A 24,568-nucleotide genomic window follows, 5' to 3' on the forward strand; every position below is an offset into this window, starting at 1 on the left:
CAGCTCCTGGTCATCGTCGACGCCCCCTGGACCTCGTGGCTGAAGAGTCAAGACACCTGTGATCACCTGAAATCACCCGACGACTGGGCATCCATCTTCCTGGCCCCGGGTCACTGGCAAGTGACTTTGAACACTGTCTCCTCTGCTTTCAGGTCTTCTTTCTTCAGAATCCAGTCTTGGATTCCACCGGACACTTCTCCTGTCTTCACAAGCAGAAAGTCTTCTTTGGCTCCCATTGAAAACGACGCCGCGACCTGACATCAAAGGACACCTATGCACCCGGCTTCCCTGGGTGAGGTAACTCGTGCACTCCGGTGCTTCTGTGTGTGTTGGCCCTCGAACTACTTACCGTGTAAGTGACTTGCTTGTAGACTCTCCCGAAGTACCCTAAAACTGTAAAATTCCAACTGCGACTTGCCTCATTGAAGTCTATTGGGATCCGCGGCTGTGTTCTCACGCTGCATGCGTCTCCCGTGGGTCATTTACTTACCTGCCTTGGGTGGATTAGTGAGGCCCCAGCACTTCTGAAGACCATAGGCCTTCTCCCTTCTCAAGTCGTTCTTCTTATACCTCTTTTTTAGAATATGGTCTGGTACGCCCCTAGGGCCCCAGCCATATAAGTGCTTAATTTGTTGTGAAACATTGATTTGTGAATATGTTCCTGACTTCTAATCTCATAAAGAGATTAGTAGAGTGTGTCTAGAAATAAATACATATATATTTTATTATATATATATATATATATATATATATATATATATATATATATATATATATATATATATATATATATATATATATATATATATATATATATATATACCTGTGTCGTGTCTTTTCATTTAGTGATTCAAGAGATTATGAGGTAAAACAAGCTGCTTTACATTCCTCTAAAGACTTAGCCTGAAGGCTGCTCTCCACAGCCACCACTAGGATAGCTTTCTTTAAAAGGTTGTCTTAATTTATCTACCATAAGAGTCGAATTGGACTGGTGCAAGGTGGCCACTTTAACTAGTGACCAGCATATGCCAGGCCAACTTCTCACAATTACGGTAAATAATTCAAAATTAGGACTCTTATCAGTGAAATAGGAGCTTTTGAAACCACTGGCAAATATTGAATAAGACTAATTACCCTTATTTTATATATATTCATGTTATAGTTTGGTAAAACTGTCAGTTTAAACATAACATTATAAACTAAGAAAATAAAATAAAAAAAACCCTACTGAAATTCAACAGTTATGGTTATTTCCAATAACTATAATTCAAACAAACCTCTCCCCTTGTGAGCAGCACCACCTTTGACACGCACTGCCTTAGTCCACACAAGCCTAGGGGTCTGCGATGGCTGCAGTGGGACACCCGTGAAATCTCAAACTCCCTCAAAATAATATTTTATGAAATTTGGCCCAGGATGCTCCTCCTTGGTCTTGCCCCCACAAGGTACAGGGGCATCAGTATACCATTTTCCAGCCCCCTTATACTTTATTTTTCTAAAAATGGTGGCCACAACATTTCTCTTCATGTTGCGGCCAGCCAAACAGATTGCAAGTATGAGAAGTTGGCCTGGTATATGCTGTCCACTAGTTATAGTGGGCACCTTGCACCAGTCCAAACAACCCTTATTGGTGATAGGTTTAAAGGCAACCTTTATTGAAAGCTATCCTAGTGGTAGCTATGGAGAGCAGCCTTCAGGCTAATTCTTGAAGGAGTGTAAAGCAGCTTGGTTTACCAGATTATAACCTCCTGAATCACTAAATTAAAGGAGAACCAATCAAGGTATATATAAAATCTGTATTTATTTCTAAACACTCACTACTAATCTCTTTATGAGATTAGAGTCCAGGATACACAATAATACAGTTCTAAACCGACAGTAAATAGCACAATATACAATGGGCCCCAGGGTGGGGACCAAACCATATATTAAGAAAGTGGGTATAAGAACCACGACTTGATTAGACACAGTGCATAGAGCACGTAGAATCGCTGGGACTCCAAGGAACCACCCAAGGTAGTGACACTGGAGACCCAGGGGGGACGTGTGCAGTGTGAGAACACAGGCGCGAGCCCTGTACTATTCTACGGGAAAGTCGTGGTTGGAATTTTAGAAGTTAAGGACACACACTTAGGAGAGGACTTTGAGCAAACCCCTTTAGTCTTAGGGGGTGCTAGGGCCAACACCCACGGGAGCACCGTAGTACTCGAGTTACCTCACCCAGGGAAGCCAGGTGCATAGGTGTCAAATGGTGTGTGGAATAGTCGTTGATTTCAATGTCGATCTGCTGCAAAGTGCTGCTGCCGGGAAGAAGAAAAGTGTCCGGTGTGATCCAAGCCTGGATCGAAGATCAGAAGAACCTGAAAGCAGAGGGGACAGAGTCTGGGTCAGTTGCCAGTGACCTGGGGTACGATAGACGAATGCCCACCGATTTCAGGTGCGAAGAGGTGAAGCTCGACTCTGCAGCCACGAGGACCAGAAGGCGTCGACAATGACCAGGAGCTGGATTCGAACTGTCCCACGATGGATATCCAGTGCTGTGGTGTCGGTGCTTGGATGGAACCCAACAAGCATTGGCACCACAACCCACGCAGGAAGCGAAAAGATGCTTTGGTGCGGACCAGCAAGGTCCTGGGGACTCCCCAAGCGATGGAGCCTCAGGGCACATCTGGAGCAACCATGTCAGGCCAGTTAATGTTAGTTGCCTTCACAGGGACCCACCAGTCAACGGACCAGGAATCGCGAAGGGACCTTGAGAGGAATCCCTCAATACCAACCCGCGGGCCACTCGGTGAGCGTAGGCCAGTAATCTTCGGTGGAGACACTGCTCGGTGTGTGGACTATAAGTAGCACAAAGCACCGCCTCAAGGATCGACGAGAAGCATATGCACTTGCAAATGTGCACGGTGTCCAGGGGTTCCGGTTCCACGGTCCCCACGAGGGCTACGAGTCTCAGCTTTGCTGGGAGCTCGGGTCGGCCTCTGGGAAGTCTGGGAACCCACCTCCTGTGTTGCAAATTCTTCGGAGTCCGGCGGGAGCTTCGGAGATGCAAACTGCTCAGATGCGTCTTAGGTGCCTGCCTTGCAGGGGAGTAACTCCTTTACTCCAAGGGAGATTCTTCAGTCATCTAGCGCCTTGTAGATCGTAGAAGTTCCAGGATTATGTATCAGAGTTTCGTCCAGGTGTAATCTAAAGTCCTGTAGCCAGCGGTTCCTATCTTATACCCAAGGAAGGGGTTGGACAAACTCTAGGGACCCACCTAAGGGAGGGTCAGGAAAGAGGGGTGGCTACACCCATTTTCTTTGTCCAGTTTCGTGCCAGAGCAGGGGCTGGTAGTCCCTGCAACCGGTTTGAGCTGGACTATGTACAGGGACACCAAATGTGCCCCCAGTGCAGACTTCAAAGCACTCTTGGAGTGCACCCACCCAGCCCCAATACACTAAAGCCTGTCTGGGATGTGGTGACACCTCCCTGTGACAGGAAACCTATAGTCCAGGCCTCCCCTGCCGGAGTTTCTTCCAGCAGCAGGAGGGCAGACTCGTGTCTGTTGCTGGCAGCATCCATTTTGTGAAGCCAGAGTCTGTTAAGCTGGTACCGGGTATACCGGTGCTGTCATGGTTCTCCCTCTAGAAGGGTGGGATCATACTGCCACACCAGTTACTGGTGTGGGGGTATGATTCCAAGGTGTTTGACACCAAACACGACATGTTTCCATGCAGCCATCCCAAAGTTAGCGTTTGGTTATAATGCACTTAAGTGTATATGGTTTGGCTGCATCACAAACAACCCCGGAATAGAGGTTCCGAAGGCTGCAGAGGGGCTCTGCTCATGCATGGGCTCCCTCTCACATAAAACCCAGCACCCTGCCTTCAGGATTGGTAAGGCCTGCCATAGGGGTGACTGATAGGCTTATATGTGCAGTGATATGGAGAGAAATAGTGAACCTATCTCAGTAAGGGGTGCTTGCACCACCTTACACAGGCTGCTGTAGCAGTCCTGTTGTGTCATTTTGGAAGGCTTCCCAGGGGCGGCATAATACCTGCTGCAGCCCCTGGCAGGCCTCTGGGGTACCTATGCCCTGGGTACCTAGTATACCATATACTAGGGACTTATAAGGGTACCCCAGAATCCAATCTGGAGTGTAACTAAAGTACTGGTAATCAATTTAGAGAGGGAGCAGCTAGACTGGGGTCCTAGTTAGCAGGGCCCCAGCCAGACTAAAGACGGAAAACAGTGAAACATCAGCAAAAAGTGGGGGTAACTATACAAAGCAGATCCTACTCTCCTATAGCAAGTTCCTGTGGGATTTCGCAGGAACCTGCCACTCCCGTGGGAGTGACGGGGCTGGCAGGAAAAAAACACCCTCAGCCAATTTGCTCGCTTTATTATTTGAAGTTGCATAATCACGGGACTCCCGGGAGTTTCCTACAAACCCAACCCTCAACATATACAAAGTTTTTGAACCCTAATTTCTCAAACACTACTGAACAGATTAAAGCCAAATTACAAAAAGCCTACTTTCTAGTCCAAGATTTAGCTTTCTCACAAATTTCGTGAAATTCCGTTAAACTGTTTACATAATATCGCTGTACAATTTAATTTTCCTATGAAAAATTGCATGGGGAAATAGCATTTTTGGGCCCCCCTATATTTTCCTCAGCTGCCGCTTGCATATCACCACAAAACGGTCCAGAAAATAGCTAAGGTGTATGAACATTTTTATTTTTTTTGGGAAGTTTTTGTAAATATTCATCAAACCGTCCTAGCCGTAACTACACAGTGGCTATCGTAATGGCTCATCTCATTGAATAGGCATTTTTTGAAATCTATTTCTAACGTTTGACCCTGTGGACAGATGTGCATAAAACTTGTCATTCTATTAAATCACTCCGCTCACTTTCACCGTGGCAAATTTTGTGAAGATCCATCAACGCAGAAAAACCTTAAGGATGCTGTGAAAATGTGTATCATTTCCAGTTTTGGCCCCCATTACCAGTTTTTCCAAACAATAGAGCAAAAACCGCTTAACGGATTTACGCCACACTTTGAATGAAAGTAGAACGTTACTCAGAAAGCATGCTTATTATAATTTCTGTAAATGTATTCAGTAATTCCTTAGATTTTCACATTTAAAAAAGATGCAGGGAGGCATTTAAAGGGTTAACACTTGTATATCTTGTAAGTTAAAAAGCTATTTAATTTGCTGATAACCTTCACACCATTTTAACAATATGCCGGAAATTTGGCAGATACTTCGTACATTCAGATTCCTATTGGTACTTTTAAATATGTGCATATTCATAGAGGGGGACACAGTTAAAAGGATCAGAAGTGGTCATTAACTGAAGTTTGACGGTTTGTGATGAATCTGCACAAAATTACAAAGATTCTTGGAAGGCTTAGTTTTAAATTAGTATGCCAAGTTTTGTGCCAATCCTAGAGGAGGAAACTAATGGAATGCCTGCAAATGGATCATTTACAAAAAAATCTACAATAAATAAGTATTCATACATATTAATTACCTTTGACACACTAAACAAATCTTGTGAGAATTACAAAAAACCCTTTCAGAATCCTGCCATGAAAAAAAAAAAAAATAACGTAACAGGCTTACAAAAAATATTACAAACAATTATTGTGCATTGAAGTATCATTGTATTGCTGTATAATTGACTTTGGTCAGTTTTACTCTGTGGTCCTGTGATTCAGTCACAAATTCCCATCGAGGCGGCTTTATGCTAAATATGACTTACCAGTTCCCTGGCCCGTTTAAGTATACTCAGGATCTTTTTCTACTATTTAGGAACACGCTCCAGAATAATTAATGCCATTCCTCATCTCGTTCAATAGGAAGTCCCTTATTATTTGGGCCTCTCTACAGTGATTACCAACACCATTTAGTTCTGAGAATGGTCTTGCACATTTAATGCAATAGAAGACCGAAACCTCGGCGCATACTCCACTACTTTCATACGGCAGCCATCATTGGAACATATTCTACACTACAAGGATACATTATTCAGGAATGTATCATACATTAGGGGTGGAGCGCACACATCTGTCTCATGGAATCACTGTATGAACACATGATCAACATAATGGAGTTGGGCAGAAAAGGAAGATAGCGCGCTGACGCCGCAGCTGTGAGCTCTCTCCCAGAGCTGCCCACGTCCACTATACCGCTTGCCTTTTACCCTGTTTGCTAACCTTTTCACTCCCTATTGCTCTCTGCATTCAGCAAATGGCGTAATACTCATAAGACCTTGATTAGCAACTTGATGCAAGCAGCCCAGTGCTTTGAGGCTCAGAGACAACTTGACATACCTGTGGCATGCAAAGTGGCTGGCTGGCATTTACAAATCCGGACCCAGCTCGGCAAGCCCCCCCTCCCGTGATTGCACCTCCACGGACCAGTACGCTTTGTGGAGGTCAGTGGGAGGCTATACCACAGCAACTGCGATTCAACACCACCTACGGCTTCAATTTCAGAGGAGGTTCCAGACGGCTGCCTACGTTCAGCAGCAGCCACCTCTTGGGTCGGCCTTCCGATCATGGGGCTCTTAAAATCTGGTACTGCAGTCAGCCTCCTTCTAGCATGCATTGAGGAGCATCCCAGGTCGGGTCAAGAGTCTTCTATCGTGGACATGTTAACTGACGCAGCTCAGGCTAAAGCTGCGAGGACTGGTTTATCCGCCCCTTGCTCACTTTGCCACTTGATTCAAGCAAGCCTGGCTGAAGACGGCTGAATTGCCAGAAACCGGTCCTAGGAAGCTTGTTTCCGGTCCAGGGAAGGCATGGCTTGGCAGTTCGGGCTGGACTGTTCCCATGTGGCACAGGGTCAGACTGATTTGCATATTGCCATGTCTGAACTGGGGTGGCAGAGTGGGCTAAAGAACGGTGATGGATCAAACCCAGATCTGATGACTGGGTGTGAGTGTTTGATTGGTTCTGATGCCCCGTCCATCACCACCCCCTTTTGTACCGCTTTGTTCGCCATGAGTTGGCAGGGTATGCTCAGACGTGAGTCCCTTGCTCACTTTGCCACTTAATTCAAGCAAGCCTGGCTGAAGACGGCTGAAATGCCAGAAACCGGTCCTAGGAAGCTTCTTTCCGGTCCAGGGAAGGCATGGCTTGGCAGTTCGGGCTGGACTGTTCCCATGAGGCACAGGGTCAGACTGATTTGCATATGGCCATGTCTTAACTGGGGTGGCAGAGTGGGCTAAAGAACGGTGATGGATCAAACCCAGATCTGATGACTGGGTGTGAGTGTTTGATTGGTTCTGATGCCCCGTCCATCACCACCCCCTTTTGTACCGCTTTGTTCGCCATGAGTTGGCAGGGTATGCTCAGACGTGAGTCCCTTGCTCACTTTGCCACTTGATTCAAGCAAGCCTGGCTGAAGACGGCTGAATTGCCAGAAACCGGTCCTAGGAAGCTTGTTTCCGGTCCAGGGAAGGCATGGCTTGGCAGTTCGGGCTGGACTGTTCCCATGTGGCACAGGGTCAGACTGATTTGCATATGGCCATGTCTGAACTGGGGTGGCAGAGTGGGCTAAAGAACGGTGATGGATCAAACCCAGATCTGATGACTGGGTGTGAGTGTTTGATTGGTTCTGATGCCCCGTCCATCACCACCCCCTTTTGTACCGCTTTGTTCGCCATGAGTTGGCAGGGTATGCTCAGACGTGAGTCCCTTGCTCACTTTGCCACTTAATTCAAGCAAGCCTGGCTGAAGACGGCTGAAATGCCAGAAACCGGTCCTAGGAAGCTTCTTTCCGGTCCAGGGAAGGCATGGCTTGGCAGTTCGGGCTGGACTGTTCCCATGAGGCACAGGGTCAGACTGATTTGCATATGGCCATGTCTTAACTGGGGTGGCAGAGTGGGCTAAAGAACGGTGATGGATCAAACCCAGATCTGATGACTGGGTGTGAGTGTTTGATTGGTTCTGATGCCCCGTCCATCACAACCCCCTTTTGTACCGCCTGGTTTATCCGCCCCAACACCTTCTTTGGTACCGGTTTCCGCAGCTGCTGGCAACAATGTTGCAAAGCTCCCAATTCTGATGGCTTTGCAACAAGGTAATTTTAAGACCGCTTGGAACTTTCACGAAATCACCTGAGTGAGTCAGTTCAGCATGGGGAGATTGAACTTGACGAAAATCAAAAAGTAAATACATATTCATCAGCGGAGGCGGCAGACGCAAGGTGGGGTTGAGGGCCCGACCACGACTGAGGCTGGAGGTGGGTTGGAGCAGACAGAGCAAGAGGATGCACCTTCGACTGTGGTGCTTCAGTGGGGACATCCCCCCCAGTGATGTAGATAGGTGAGGTCACTTAACTCAGCATTCGTGGGGTAATGAGATCCCTACCTTTTCTGATGTAAATAACATAGACCCAATTGCAAGCGAAAAAAAAGCCATGGATAATCAATCCAAATCCAGCACCGTAGCTGGCCCCACACCACAAGCCATCAGATCTCCTTATAAGAAACGAGGCAAACCGCAGGCTCAGAGGAGCCGTTTCAATCCGAAGAAAAACGTGGATATACAAGGCATCGCTAGACACAGCAACTCAACCATTGCTCATATAAAAGGGGGTGTTAAAGGTAGCCCATTGCGCAACTGGGTTACATCTGATAGAGCAGAGATGTTACCTTTCATCTATTTATAACAAATTTTACATGGAAATGGTTTGTGATTATAATTTCTTTATGAAAAACGACAAACTGTGCATTAGGCTTCACGTTTCAGAGATACATGCTAGTTCTGATTTAGATACTGCATCGTAAAAGAATGCAGAAATGTTAGAAATAGTTTTCTGATAACACAGCGGTCAGTAAGTAGATGTGAAAGCTGACATTTTAGTGGCATGTGTACTTATGCTTATGTAAACATGATAAATGATAAGTGAAAACGTCTATGTGGGTATAAAATACTTCATGTGTTAGAAAACGGATAGCAATATTAGAATGTATAAACGGGAGCACTGACATTGACAAGAAAATAGATGGTACACGAGATTGTCATGATTGAATTTCGTTAAGTTTATCATTGATGAACCTAAAGTGCAAAAGAGATTTACAAAATTATAAGCGAAAATATGGTGAATATTAAACATATTTTTATGCGTACCTTATACTTACATGAACTAATTGCAATTTATAATGAAGTGATATTAGTATGCTTATTTGGAGAAACGAATGCACAATTTTATGTAATGCAAGATTCATATTTTAGCTCAATTTCATCGTGCATAAGCTGTATCTCATGATGACCTCAAACCTTCTTCCTTTCCTAGTATTGACTTGTGAACTGAGTCTATGGGAACCTTTCGTAAAGTTACCACTTGTGTTCTAACACTCATTTACCACGTTTGTAGCTTGTTTAACTAGATGTGCAACAAAGTGTTACTTCCTAGAGCTAGTGCTTGAGAATGGACAGAAGTGAGAGTATGAAATCACCTACTTTCTAAATGCAACAAATAATTGAATGACTAAACTACAGTGGCTCTAAGGCAATGGTGTATAATGGATAACTTAATAATTCCGGCTCTGTATAGTTTTACCTACTACATAATCTCATCCTATTCTGAACAACCAATAGGACAGAGTGGTCTGACAAATTTGGTGATGACAAGCGGTGTAAACCTGGAATCGATGGAGTATAATTGCATACATTTGAACTACCCCTTTTACCCATCTTGTGGTACAGAGAATGATGTTTGGGACTTCCAGAAACAACGCAAACTGTGACGAAATACTGCAATTTGCAGATGCTGTTATGCTAGCATAGTGGAACTTTTTCGGCTGAAAGGGTTCTCGTCAGAGCAGTTGTGAAATTGATGCTACAGCGTGGACAGAGGCAGTTGATTCGGTCTATGAACTGGAACTGGTCATTTGGAACTTACTGAACTTTCTTAATAGGGTTGGTATGAGAGACAATTGATTTCCCTACTAATTATTTTGCCTTGCGATACAATTTCTCCCAGCTGAGGAAGATTAGTTCCTTCATATCTGGATCTCGCAGAGCTTGCAAATGCTTATTAAATCTGATTTATTTTAAATCTAGGTGGTATGCTAATTATTTGAATTCTAAATAGAAATAGAAATTAAGATAAATTACTCTGCTGATTCTGTCTCAATATTTGTGGCTAAGTTCAATTTGATTTGGTGGTTAACTAAATTAAAGGTGGGATTAATTGGGAAGTTGCCCTCAATAATTCATTGTTAACAATTATCTTATTCCAGGTCCTCATATGCTAATTGTTCATCCCCTAACTATTCCGGTCCCTTTCAGCACAAAACAAGATCCATCGGAGGACCTAAAGGATTTGGCATGGTAGCTGAGGTTAATTAGGGATGGGCGAAAATTAACTATCCAAGATAGTTCATGAGGCCCAACAAGTTATGCACTATAACACATCTAAAGGGGAAGTTAAAGCCTTAATCTCCCAACTATCTACTGCCCGCTCATCCAGCCAACCAGCAATTGGGGGGTGAAGAAGTGGGAAAACACCTAGTACCCCCTCAGCTTTGAAACTAGCCCCACTCAGGAGGAACGTCATGACTCTTGTGGCAGCATCCCCTTGTGGTGGTCCACACCAGTAGCTATGACCAGCATTTCTAACACGGCTGACTCACAGGAACCATCTTTGTTTACAATTTTACAGTTTTTTCAAGCGCAACAAGCCGAAGTGCAGTGACATTATGCTCAAGTGTGGGCAGACAATTTGGCATTGCAGCAGTCTTTGGCTGAGGTGACTAGCAAGGTTACGCTGCTTACTACAGAAATGGGCAAGCTACAACAACGTGCTGCTCTGGTGGAGGAAGACTGCACAGCTACAATCAAGTCTATTAGAAACCATGAGATGACCCTGCATTTTTGGTAAAGAAACGTTATTTCGATAATACTTCCTAATGCTGCGACTTGCTTTTAAGGATAATTAGTCAAATATTACCTTGCATCATTGAAGATGAAGATTTAGGGTCGAAACTATTGTACAACGCTACAGTTTGGAGACAAGGAATTTGTTTATTGTGGTTAGTGTCTCTCTTGATGTCAAGACTATAAGTTCTAAGGATAATTTTGTTAGTGCCCTGATGAAGTCTTCGGCTATGCGCCAAATAGACGAAACATGTGTTGGCAATCTTGTGGCTTGGACAATATATATCAAAAAGATTGGACACTGAGGATATTTTTGAACTTGGAATAAAAGAAGAAATTTTTACAGACGGAGACTTGTGTTTTTTATATGTGCCTTTACCTCACGTTTGTTGCTCAGGTTTTCAATTGCTAATCTGTATTATATGTGGACTTTGCTCTTCATTTTACAACGTAGGGCAGTCATCGTATGTTATCCTTTGAGCACTTACATCTTTGTGATTTTGAATTGCGGATATTCTTTACACTTTACTGCGCATGTTTTTCCCTACTGCCATATCTTGTCTATTTCCGACAAAACTAGTGCATTGATATTGAAACTCCTGCAGTTGCATGGTTTAGAAGTGTGGAGGTCAGTACATCCTTTAAAGCCAGGGTATATTTACTATGCCTCCCCACGCAAGCAGTATTCACACATAAATATGATCTTTGCTGGGGGTCCGCTAATATAGGGAGCAGATATGGAAGTATGATTTAAGGTCACTTCCGACCATAATCCGTTACTTTTGCTACTTCTGAATGTAACGGGTGCGAAGAGTCATCACCCGTTTTCAATTCCTCGCCACTTACTCACTAATCCAGAGTATTGGGCACATCTTGATGGGTCACTTAGTTTATTCAAGTAAATAAAGGATCAGCTATATTCCCGGTTTCGTGGGACACTATGAAAGCCTACGTAAGGGGTGTCAGGCTTCAGTTCATTCTCTATAAAAATAAATCCATGCAGAGGAACATGAGGCAGCTTCACCATGAGATTTTGGAATTGGAACTCCAGTACGCACATGCAATATTAGTCAGAGATCCAGGGGAGCAGTCCATATATCTTAGACTAATTGAAAATCACTGCTTGCTCAAATGAGGGTTAAAAGAAAAGGTATCTTCTGTTTACCACAAGAACAAAATACTATAATATGTGAATATGGTGAGAAAGTAGAGCTTATTCTAGCTCATCAGATCTCTGATAAGAAATCTGGAAGCACTATCCAACGTATTAAAGGGGATGATGAAGTATATTATACTCACCCCCAAGCAATTGCTGAACAATTTACATCTTTCTATCAGGGAGGTCTATGGTGAGCCTCAGGGTTTTAACTATTCTGATATTCTGGATTACATACAAGGGTGCAAATTATCATGGGTAGAAATTTACCAGACATCTGTGCTTCAGAAGGACATCACTATGGCGAAATTGAGGTGGCATTCAATGCTATGACACTGAGAAGGTGGCCAAAGAGTATGGTTATTCCTCTTAAATACTACAAAGTATTTATAGAGATTTTATAACCAGAATTTCTCGACTTGCTCAAGCATATTGACGAAGGAGGAGAGGTCCCTATCTCATGGACATTAAAATTGTCGTCTGTCTGAAGAAGGATAAACCATCAGAAGACAGAGGCTTTTACCGTCCTATCTCTTTGATAAACGTGGACACAATGCTTTTCTCTTAAATATTAGCAACATGTCTGGCTCTTTTTATGCACGGCTTAGTGTCAGCTCAACAGCACTGTTTTGTACCCGGCAGAGATACCACCAGTCACACACTAACATAGCGTTTGCTGCATTCTATGTGGCTGAAAAGACTAAAGATTGGATCAGTGTGATCTTGGATGCTGAGAAGGCCTTCAACCTTGTGGTCTGGGAATCCCTTTGGGCAACTAGGGGGGCATTTGGCTTTGGGATTAGATTAAGGGCTGACAGAATTTTGTTCTTGTTTCTATCCAAAATCGCTGCTTTACCAACTTTTTAACTGTGTTCAACTGTTTGCGCATTTTAAACTGTGTTTTATCTTTGCCAACTATTAATTTGCGAATTTGCACACTTGTGGAGGATATACATTTGGGGGCACTTTAAAATTGTATTTTTCATTGCCGTGTGAGCTTTCCTCACTTCCGGCGGGACTGTACTGGGCGCCATTTTGATCTTGAACGCACTCTAGTCTCCCCTCCACCGGCACTATTTAAATGCACGCTGCACGTTCGCAGGTGCTTTAGGGCTGACAGAATTTTGTTCTTGTTTCTATCCAAAATCGCTGCTTTACCAACTTTTTAACTGTGTTCAATTGTTTGCGCATTTTAAACTGTGTTTAATTGTGTTTTATCTTTGCCAACTATTAATTTGCGAATTTGCACACTTGTGGAGGATATACATTTGGGGGCACTTTAAAATTGTATTTTTCATTGCCGTGTGAGCTTTCCTCACTTCCGGCGGGACTGTACTGGGCGCCATTTTGATCTTGAACGCGCTCTAGTCTCCTCACCACCGGCACTATTTAAATGCACGCTGCACGTTCGCAGGTGCTTTAGGGCTGACAGAATTTTGTTCTTGTTTCTATCCAAAATCGCTGCTTTACCAACTTTTTAACTGTGTTCAATTGTTTGCGCATTTTAAACTGTGTTTAATTGTGTTTTATCTTTGCCAACTATTAATTTGCGAATTTGCACACTTGTGGAGGATATACATTTGGGGGCACTTTAAAATTGTATTTTTCATTGCCGTGTGAGCTTTCCTCACTTCCGGCGGGACTGTACTGGGCGCCATTTTGATCTTGAAAGCGCTCTAGTCTCCCCACCACCGGCACTATTTAAATGCACGCTGCACGTTCGCGCAGCGGACGAGCGCAGCGGGCGCGCCGCTGGCGCGCCGAAGGTGCGCCTAAGGCAAGCCCGTCTGCGCCCGTCAGCAGCCCGACGGGAGCCGGGGCCAGTTATGCTGCCCATTTCAGGGGGGATGACTCTCGCCACCGGTCCTACTCACGTGAGTGTCTTATTCGGCTGCGTGGGTCGTCTTGCAACCCGAAGCTGTTCCCTAACCTGTATGGAACTAGTGACTTTGCGTGTGAGGCATGTGGCTTCTGCCTCAAGTTGGGTGTTGGTTCTGGCTCTAAAATATCTAACTCCTCGGTCATTTCGGCGGCGCTACTCAATGTGCGCTCGCTGAAAAAGCACCATGCAGAAGTGTTTTAGCTCCTGGACGATAAAGCTCTGGACTTTTTATTTCTTACGGAGACGTGGCTTGATAACTCCTCCGACCCTATTGTTACCTTGGCCATTCCCTCGGGGTACAAAATCAGCAGATTAGATCGTACCACTGGGAGAGGTGGGGGGTTGGCTGTGATATTTAAAGAGAGGTGGGCGTTGGCTAGGTGCTCTCTCAGCACGTGGGATGGCTGCGAAGTTCTGGATTTTAACCTTCGCTGCTCGGCCCACTTTTCTCTTGGAGGGTCCCTGATCTATCGTCCGCCAGGAGTAGCCCATGCTTTCCTTCAGGCCTGTGTGGAGGCAGTCTCCATGAGAGCTTTACAGTTCTCTCATTATGTGATTCTTGGCGATATCAATATTCATCTTGACCATAATAATTCGAAAGACACACGTGATCTTCTTGATACTTGCCAATCTGCGCAGCTCTCTCAATGGGTCGATCAGGCTACTCATATTGGTGGCCATATTCTTGATCCTATTTTTTCCAACTTCCCTATCTCTGTCAAAGCTCCACTCCCTGTCCCCTGGTCTGATCACTATCTAATTCCCTTCTCATGGGTGGTGACCCCGCCCGGTGTCAGTCCAATGGTCAGTCATAAGCCAGCATTCAAGAAGGTTGACCCCCTATTGTTTGCCAAGGCGTTGGCGGCCAATAGGCCGTCTCTGTCACAAGACCTTGATCAGTGTCTTGTTGCCTTTTCTAACTGGCTTTCGGGCTCTTGGGCGGCCATTGCCATACCCACCTCGGCTAGACAGTCCAGGGCTACTCCCTCCAAACCCTGGTTTACGGAGGATCTGTGTCTCCTCAAGCAGGGCTGTAAGAAATTGGAGCGCGCCTGGCGTCTTAGCAACTATTGCTCGTTAGCAAAGAAGCGGCTTAGGTTGGGTCAAAAAACCTACTATAAAGCGATCTCTTCTGCTAAAAGGGCTTTCTTCGCCACTCGGATTGATCGAGCCAAGAATAACTCGAAAGAAATTTTTTCTATCGTTCAAAGTTTTCTGTCTCCTGTGGCGCAGAGCTGCGTCCTACCAGCAACCACGGCTTGGTGCGAGACACTCTCTACATTTTTTCGGGACAAGATTTTAAAGATACAAGGCAGCTTCTCTGTCCCGCCTGTCTCTACTGGGCCCTTGGTTCCTTGTGTCTCCTCTCTTACTACTTCTGCGGTGCTGCCTACCATTCATTCCATGTCTTATTTCTCCCCGGTGGATCTGGCGGGTACCTTGAGAATTCTTCAGGGTCTGAAGTCCAGTTCTCCGGACGATCCTTGCTCAGCAAGACGTCTGGCTTCGGTGGCAGAAACAGTCAATGAGGAAGTTAACTGCATCATTAATCTATCCTTGCAGGAGGGCAGGGTCCCTAACTGTTGGAAGCAGGCCAAAATCCTCCCCCTACTGAAGAAATCGACTCTCGATCCTTCAGTGCCGGGAAACTACAGACCTATTTCTCTTCTCCCCAGCATGTCTAAAGTCTGTGAGAAGATAGTGAACAGACAGCTGTCTGAGTATGTCGAGAGTGCGGATCTTCTTCATCCTGCCCAATCGGGTTTCCGGCCTTCCTTCAGTACGGAAGGTGCTCTTCTGGAAATCTCTGAAGCCGTTCGGGACTGTTTAGACGCCGGCGGGAAGGCTGCTCTTGTGCTGCTCGACCTGTCGGCAGCCTTTGATACTGTCCCCCACTCACTGTTGCTTGACAGACTCTCGGAGATTGGTGTGTCGGGTGCGGTTTGGGGCTGGATCAAATCTTTTCTGGATGCCCGCTACCAACAAGTCTGGATACCCCCGGCGGCTTCATCACCTCTTCTCGTTGGCACGGGTGTTCCCCAGGGTTCCTCCCTTAGCCCCCTCCTATTTAATATCTATCTCACTCCTCTGGTCTTTTTAGCAGAGAGGCTGGGAGCTAAGGTCATTGCATATGCCGACGATACGCAACTTTTGTTCACTTGGGACAAACAGGGGTCATCGGTGGCCCATGTGCAGAGGTGTCTTTCCTCGGTCTTCAAATGGATGGCGTTGGCACATTTAAAATGCAATGAGGATAAATCCGAGGTCTTGATGTTTGGTGACTTCCCCTCTGGATTTAGAGAGTCTGTCTGGCCGCCTGAGTTCCCACTGCCTGTTTCAAACAGCAAGACCGTTAAGAACCTGGGCATTTATTTTGACAGTAACCTTTCCTTTTCTAGCCAGGTTACTCGTTTGACAGGCTGCTGTTTCGGTCTTCTCAAAATTTTGAGAAAATTTCTTCCGTTGCTTCCTCAAGCGGCTAGGGAATCTGTGGTGCGGGCACTTATCTTGTCCCGTTTGATTATGCTAATGCCCTCTATGCTGGGCTCCCAGCTTTTGTACTCAATAAGCTTCAAGTTACCCAGAATGCGGCTGTCCGCATGTTGGGGGGGCTGGGTCCCAGGCAGAGTGTTCATGACTACCGCCGTTCCCTCCATTGGCTTCCGGTCAGGGCCCGGATAGCTTTCAAATCTCTTACCCTTGCTCATCGCGCCCTGCATAGACGGGGGCCGGGATACCTTCAGAAACGGTTCTCGTTCTACGTGCCGAGGCGACACCTGAGGTCTTCCTCTCTCAGGCTCATGAAGGTACCTCGCTTCCAGCGCCATAGACTAGGTGGCGCTTCCCTGGTTGTGTATGCTGCTCGCGCCTGGAATGCCCTCCCCCTTTCTCTCCGAATGGTTGAAGACTCTGGGGTTTTTAAGAAACTTCTAAAAACTTACCTCTTCTCGTAGGGTTGAGCTTTAATTCTGTCCTCCTTGAACCGCGCCGGGACACTCTTCGAGTATCTGTGCGCGTAATAAAAGTAAATAACATAACATAACATTTATCAAATGGGTCCAATCTCAATACAAGAACCCTATGGCAAAGGTCTTAATGGGGGGAATCCCTCTCCTATATTTAGAATCTGTAGGGGCACTTGTCAAGGGTGTCCCCTTTCCCCTCTTCTCTTTGCCCTTTATGTAGAGCTATATATAAAGTGTCTCCTTCTGAATTAAGGAATTAAATGGCACCAAACTCAAATTCACCTTTTATGTGGATGATATTGTGTTTTTTTCAACAAACCCATTGGCTTGCTTATTCAAATAACAGAGGAGGCAGATCAATTTGGAGCTTTTTCTGGATACGAGCTAAACATCTAAAAAAAAAAAAACACATAATGTGCAACTATGAATTGGATGTCCCTGCTCCTGGAGTTAGAGCTAAGGCTACATATTTAGCAATAAAACTGAGCAGTTGAGTAATTAAATGTGTATGCATGCTCCATTACAAGCCTCTATTGCAGTTGGTATCTTCTAAGCTGCTGCTATGGCATCAGCTCCCCATCAGCATTAGGGACTGGTGTAACATCATTAAAATGAATACTGTGCCAAAATTCTTGTACTTATTTTGAGCTTTTCCACTATATTTCCCTCAACTCTTTCTTCAGGCGCCTAGAAGGTGTAATTAGCAGCTTTATTTGGGGCTATAGAAGAGCTAGGGGGGACTACTCAACTTATAAACTTTCATATAAACAAGGGGGGATTTAATCTTCCCGAATTCAAGTTGTATTTTTGGTCAGCTTTTGCTAGTTGTATTCGTAATCTGTTGACTGGGCAGGAACCGTATACATCTGTCTTGGGATACCAACTTGCTTTAGGGCCGGAAGTTAGGTTTTCCATACATAAGTTGACAGACCCTAACTACTACAAGAGGGTTTGATTTAAAATCATTAGGGATATGGTTCGCATTTGACAGGAAATTTCCTCCAGGTGTTTTTTAGCTACACTGCATACATATACACCACTTTGGGGCAATCTGATCTTCCCTGAAATATTTCATGATTTGATGGGAAAGGCATGGGAAAGATTAGGGGTGACCACTTTAGGACAACAGTATGATCTTGATGGCATTCAGGCATTCACCTAGTTACAAACAGCATATGAACTCCCTCAATGGATCTTTTTTAAGTATTTGCAGGTGCAGGATTACTTCATGCAAGTAACTAATAAACCTCAAAACATCTGATATCTTATTTTATTTCTATAAGGCACCTGGTAAAGTTTCCATAAGTTTACTAGAGTAGAGGTTCTCAATGCAAAGTACAGATGACAGCTCACTGCTAGCTTCCAAATGGAGCAGGGTCTGAGATCTCAGCAGTAGAGATTAAGGCAACTCTTGAGGTCTTAGATCTGTCCACTCTCTTAGTGAGTTTAAAATTGCAACAATTTAGCACCATTTTTATGCTTTATTACACACGTAACCGGATTTCTAAGTGGATCTCAGCTTGGGACTCTGATAAGGCTTACTGTTCGAAATGTCATTGCTATGCGGCTGGTATAGTGCACATGTTAGTCAGATGTCCGGCACTTCAGAATGACTGGGCTGATATGGCCTTCTGATAACATCTTGCCTTGGGTTTCATTTCCAGTTGTTTATTAAAGAAGTTACGCTGGGGTATAAGCCGGGCTATGATTTCAGTACTATATAATTATTATCCATAATGTTTGTATCTGCTTGTCTTTGTATAGCCAGGTAATGGATATCTCCTCTACCCCTGAAGTTGACTGAAGGGTGGGTGATCTTTCATCAAATATATCAATGTGAACTTGCGGTTGCTAAGGCTAGAGCCTCTCAAACTACAAAATCTGGGTAAAGAATTTGGGCCGGTATAAATTGGGAATAGATCTCAAATCTTACTCTGTTCTTATTCAGATTACTATTCTTTTTTTCTCTTTGCATTATTGTGTTAGTTGTTACTTGCTGAATTGTACTGGGTTGTTAAGGAAAATGATACACTTAGTATAAAAACATTTTTTGTTATATTATGTGAATGTTTCTGTAATCATTGTAGACTCAAAATGCAAAACAAAAAAAACAAAACATAATGGATGGAAATATGTTTTTGTTGTTTTAAGAGCTCCTTGAAACTTACTTCTGTACTGTGTAGCTGATGTTTCAATACATACCAATTGTTTGTAATATCATTTTTGCTATGCCTATTACTTCATTTATTGTTTTTTCTTTTTTTTATTGCATGATTCTGCTTAGTTTAGCGTGTCAAACGTCACTTATATGAATAAATACTTCTTACTTTATTGTACTTCTCTTTGTAAATGTTCCCCTTGTAGGCCATTTACTTTCTTGTTCACTGTTCACAAGAGGTTATTGGTTACCCTGCTTCCTTGTTCATTAGTCCATAAAGGTGGGATATAGTTAAAGAGCAGGGTCAATAGAATTGTTATTTGCTCATACCTTTGATGTTATTTGATCAATCTGTGTCAAGTGTAGCAAATAGTTAGCAGGCGATACCCAGTGCAGATATATTAGGTTATAGGAAGATTCAATGCAAGAGGTGAAAATTTAAAGGAGGGTGTAAAAATATTTTTGGTATATTCATAACTTTGCACCATTTGATCAATCTGCATGAAATCTCGCGGGACATAACACATTTAACATTATTTAAGTATGGGTACGTTTGTGCAGATCCACCAAGGGGAGTGCCGAGTTACAAAAAAAGAGGGCACAAAAAGTGTTCTTTTGGTCAGAGCATTGGCACTGTGTAAAGAATCTGCACAAAATGTGGCAGATGCTTGGAAGGCTTGATTTTTGATTGGTATGTCACGTTTTGAGCCAATTCATCAAGGAGCCAGTAGGCAACACAGTTTTCAATATAACCTTAGCACTATTTGTCTGTATCAAATGTGGCAGGCAGTTAGCAATTTACACCCAGTGCAGGTATCTCAGTTTTGTGCAGATCCTAAAGAGGTGGAGGGAAGTGTTAAAGAGTGGGTTGAAACCTTTTTAAGGTTCCCATCGGATGGATCTGCACAACATGTGTTAGACTTGGCATGTTTACTCTTGGTTCTTAAAATTGAATGCAGGCCTACCAATCATGGAGGAACATTTTAAGAGGGGAATAGAAGTAGTATTTATTTGCTAACGAATTTGGCATTTTTTAAATTGAATTGAATGAGATAGTGAACAGCACTGGTTGAGAATGGATACAGAAGAGTCTGTATGAGAGCCATCCCCTAAAAGGGTGGTTGGTGCTGATTGCAAAATCTAATAGGTAGGTTAATAGAAGAAAGGCATGGCAGGGCTTCGGTTCCCATCTTCTCTAGGATGGCAGATGGTGACCTGACCTCAGTAGGTGTACATGGAGTAGTTTGCAAGTCTGTCGATGATGTTCATGGACATGGATGGAATCTGCGTCGATACAGATGAACAAGAATAGGAAAAAATGAGTGACTTCAAGGTAGAACAGTAGTTGTGAATTACAGGAAATGGAGAGGGGAACAAGAGGGTACATCTGTAGTGGGCAGAACGGTATTGAGCAACTCTGTATTAGCACGTCCGAAGAAGTTGCGTGGAAAAAGTTACTTGGACAGCATGAGAAAGGAGGGTGAGACTTGTAGGCACAGAGTCTTCGCTGGCAAGGAATTGTGAACTTCAATGTTGGTTACATACATCAGTGTATACTAAGGAAGATTCTCTATCCGGACTAGGTCATTAATTAAATGTATATGTTTACGAGAATGCAGGTAAACTTAGGTTAGATTGATTAAGGTAGAACGAGGAAATTCACTCAAGGATGCAGGAGGGCATGAATATTGATGAGGGATGTAAACTTGCGTTTCAAATAAATTGCATCCTCTTGCATAGTCCTGGTGGTCCATGATGATGCTGTGCTTGCCCTCTCAAGCCTTTCCCATGGCCATGCTAGGAGGGTGGATGTTGGTTATCTACAAAGAGATATTGGTCCTTGTGGGAGCATGTGTTGTGCTTTCAGCATGGCTATTGGAGCTCTCTGCACTGATCCACGTTCTAAAGTGGATTGTTCACAGTGCAGAAAAAGGAACATACTCCAAACAGACCTCAAAGTGGAGGAATAGGGGAACAATATAGGTTTGGAAAGAGTTCAGATAATGCTCAGGATTTCTCATCAGTGTTTAAAGGGAGGAGGTGAATATAGAATTTGAGATCAACCAAAGGAAGGAAGACAGAGGGTAGAATCTGGCAACCCAGTACTTCAGATTATAGAGCAGCACATACGTTTCTCCTCATTTGCAAGTTCTCATGTACACCACGTTTCACATACTGTATTGATTACCTGCACCTGCCCATTTTAGATGTCTTTCCTGAAATGTTGACTTTTCATGCTTTCTCATAATATAAATCATATTGTATAATCCACAGTCCTGATGATGACCAGTGGAGTAGTTTGCCATGGCTGAAACACTGACTGACACGAGCACAAATATTGAGAGACCTCTTTGGTGACTTTTTGTCTGCGAAACAAAACACTGTTTTTGGTGCTCTTGTGTATATTACCCCCATTGCCAGTTGTATATACTTGCCTCCGAGCTTTTGTATTGTTATTTATTAGTACTTACAAAAGCACTTTTTTGAGTGTTGTGCCGTTTAGTACAATGTAAACCTACAGAAAACTTCTATCTGTAAGCAAGATTTTTATTAGAGAGATAGGACACATGCATCCAGTCTGCCTGCACATTAGCTTGTTATGAGTTTCATACTGTACTTGATTGCCTTGTCTGTTGTTAGGTATTGTATGCCTTGACATACACGAATAAGAGACACAATTGAGCCAGCCCTGCTCCAAATCAAATATCAACGTTATAGTGTGTTGAGATAACAATTGTACTTGTTTTACACACACAGCTTCCCGAGATGGTTTCTGTGATAAATGGCAAACCCATGTGTTTGGTTACACCAAAGAAAAATCTAGGCAGACACCTGGGGTAGGGGGGGGGGGAGGCTAGCATTTATTATGTACCAGATTGACACTGGAAGCATGCACTATGGCTGTAACTGGGAAAAAGCAGTAAGTTGATAGTCTTCCTACAGTGCCAAAAATACAAGCGCTTGCTCTGTTTGATATGGTGAAAAACTGGTTTAATTTTTAGGTATAGCGAAGAGAAGGTTTAGGGGTTTATCCAGTCTCATATAAAAAAAAACACAGTAAAATGCATATCCATATACACACATGGAGGATTTCGTTGAATCCTCTTCATCCATTGATATTGTCAAGTCAAGTGTCATTAACATTTTGCTGCTTCCCACCACAGCATACAAAATGGGACAGTGAGTCACCTGACTTCATTTATTGACTCTCTTAACTGTCAACAAGGTCATTTTATTTGTACACAGGCACACTAGCACCTAAAGTTTGCTACTTCAATACCATGTCAATCTCTGCTTTCAGTTTGTTTTTTTAAATTTACTTTTGTACTCGATTTCACTCCTGCACAACTTGTTGATAGGGTGGTATTTTACTGTTTGATTATGGTTTTAATAATTTGAATGAGTATTGCAAATGTATGCCATACGTAAATAAATATAGCACACAGGCTTGTCAAGATCAAATCCATCTGGTTTAACAGTGCTTATTTGGTTTGATTGTTTCTATCCTAGATGATCATACGCGGGAATTAAAGTGGCCTCTTCTGTCCTTTGTGCTTACAATGTGACTAAACCTCGCTGCTCACTCTAAATGTCAATATCATCCACCTGCACAGCTTAGAAAGCATCCCCTTATTATTATTATTGTTAATATTCGAATTTTGTATAAAGCGCATAAAGCCCGAGAACATCATAGGGCTTTATAAAGTTAGAAGGACTGGAATACATAAACAGCAGATAAAATATTACAATAGACAGGATCCGTATAAAGCACAAGTTCCATCAAATTCCATGGGTAAGAATATTCTGTTGTGCTCAAATTCACGAAACGTTTTAGAGGAGGGAAGAGTTGCATAGGGACATAAGGCTGGCTCGCATAGAAAGGTAGGGGACCGATGGAGTCGGGGGATAGAGGCAGGGCGAGCCAGCTCCTGGCTGGTACCGCAACCCCGTTTCTACTCGGCGAGGACCTCCAGAGTCAAATATGTAGTGGATATAAAGGGTGATTTTTTTATTTTATTTATTAATAATCAAGGAACCTCCGTAGGCTCAACGACCTCTGGGCTGAAGATCTTTCTCCTCCTTTAAGCTGTATGGTTGTTCCTCTTCATCACCGTCTCCCTTACACTTTTAAAATGCCAGATTGTTGGTATTTTTTGCGAAAGACCAAAAGATATAGGATATTCATTATTGAAGTTTCCTCAAGCAAATATATAAAAACATTATCAGATTGATATTTTAATGTAAAATTAGTACTCTCGATTCAATCATAGGGCTCCTACGACCATTTGGATTTTGAACTTTGCTCTGATCCCAAAGTTTACACTTTTTATTTTTACATTGAGATTGAGCTGTTATTGACAAGTCTATTTTGTGTTGCTAGTGGTCAAGATTTTCAGCTTCGAAACACAAGTGCTACTTCCCCTCTGGGATAGTTTCATGTATTAATACATTTGATAATTTCGAATGTGTAGCATTGGTAACGGAAATCGCCTGAATAGAAAAGCTCTCCATGAATTAGAAAAATGGGGGGGGGGGGTACATACATTGGTGGATCCTATAACTCCAGGGCAGTGGGAGGCAGAGGTATAGCAAAGAACTGTGCAGCGGGTGCAGTGGCATCGAGGCTTAGGGTAGGAGGAACCCTCCACACCACAGTGATGGCGGTTTTGTAGTATCTAAGCAGTGAATGGGGGCTGTTTGCTTGCTGCCATGAGGGCCACTAGGACCCGATTTATCCCACTGGTTAGAGGTGGGAGGTGGGGGGCGTTGCATAAACATAAAGGTATCCACATACAAGTTAAGTCTCAATGTGAGGTCTGTCAAAGGCCTTTCAATTAGGTCTGTTGCCTCTTTCTGTTCAGGGCAAGGATGCTCTTGTGTCCTTCAGAGTGCATTAGGTCTTGTGGCAGTATGATACCTTAGTTTGCTCTCCATGCTTGTGTTATACATAGTTCTATTGACTGAAGTACGGTTTGGAAAGTTTGTGCTGCTTCCAGGTTTTGCAGAGTAATTATCTTGTATATACCACTCCCGACTACTGAGTATTTCTCGCCACATGGTGTTATTGGTGAGGACCCACCAAGGTCGTTTCTGACAGAGAACTGCATTTAACAGTTTAAAAACCGCAAGCATAATATCTGAGCATGGGTGATGCAGACATTCTCTAATGCAATTGGTTTTGTACGATCGTGTGGTTTTGAACAGTTATGTTGCATCAATTTACGCTTCAGACAACCGCCAGAGCTGACTTCTTAGCGTCAAAAATTACTACCAAACAACCTTTACAGTAAAGTTTGTTTACTAGCCATGAAAGACAACAGCGAAATGTCACAAGGATATCCCACAATTTGTTGTGATTGTGACATTATTAGCAGTTTAGCCATAGTGAGTGCTCATGAAAATCTAATTGTAGAAAGCAATATTGAGAAGGTTTTTGTTTACCAGACTGTTAGGGTGCAGCTATCAATAGTGCATCAGGCGCAGTGGCTTTGAGGGGTGAACTGCATTCTAATTTCAGGATTCCA

General features: G+C 43.5%; 1 protein-coding gene across 1 annotated transcript in view; it reads left to right on the forward strand.

Moving 5' to 3' along the window:
- Positions 1-24,568, forward strand: part of EPB41L4B (erythrocyte membrane protein band 4.1 like 4B) — a 729,970-nt gene that overhangs the window by 278,796 nt on the left and 426,606 nt on the right. The gene's annotated exons all lie outside the window — the stretch shown is intronic.

The sequence above is a fragment of the Triturus cristatus genome, chromosome 5_2 (assembly GCF_964204655.1).
Source record: "Triturus cristatus chromosome 5_2, aTriCri1.1, whole genome shotgun sequence".
NCBI classification, from domain to species: domain Eukaryota; kingdom Metazoa; phylum Chordata; class Amphibia; order Caudata; family Salamandridae; genus Triturus; species Triturus cristatus.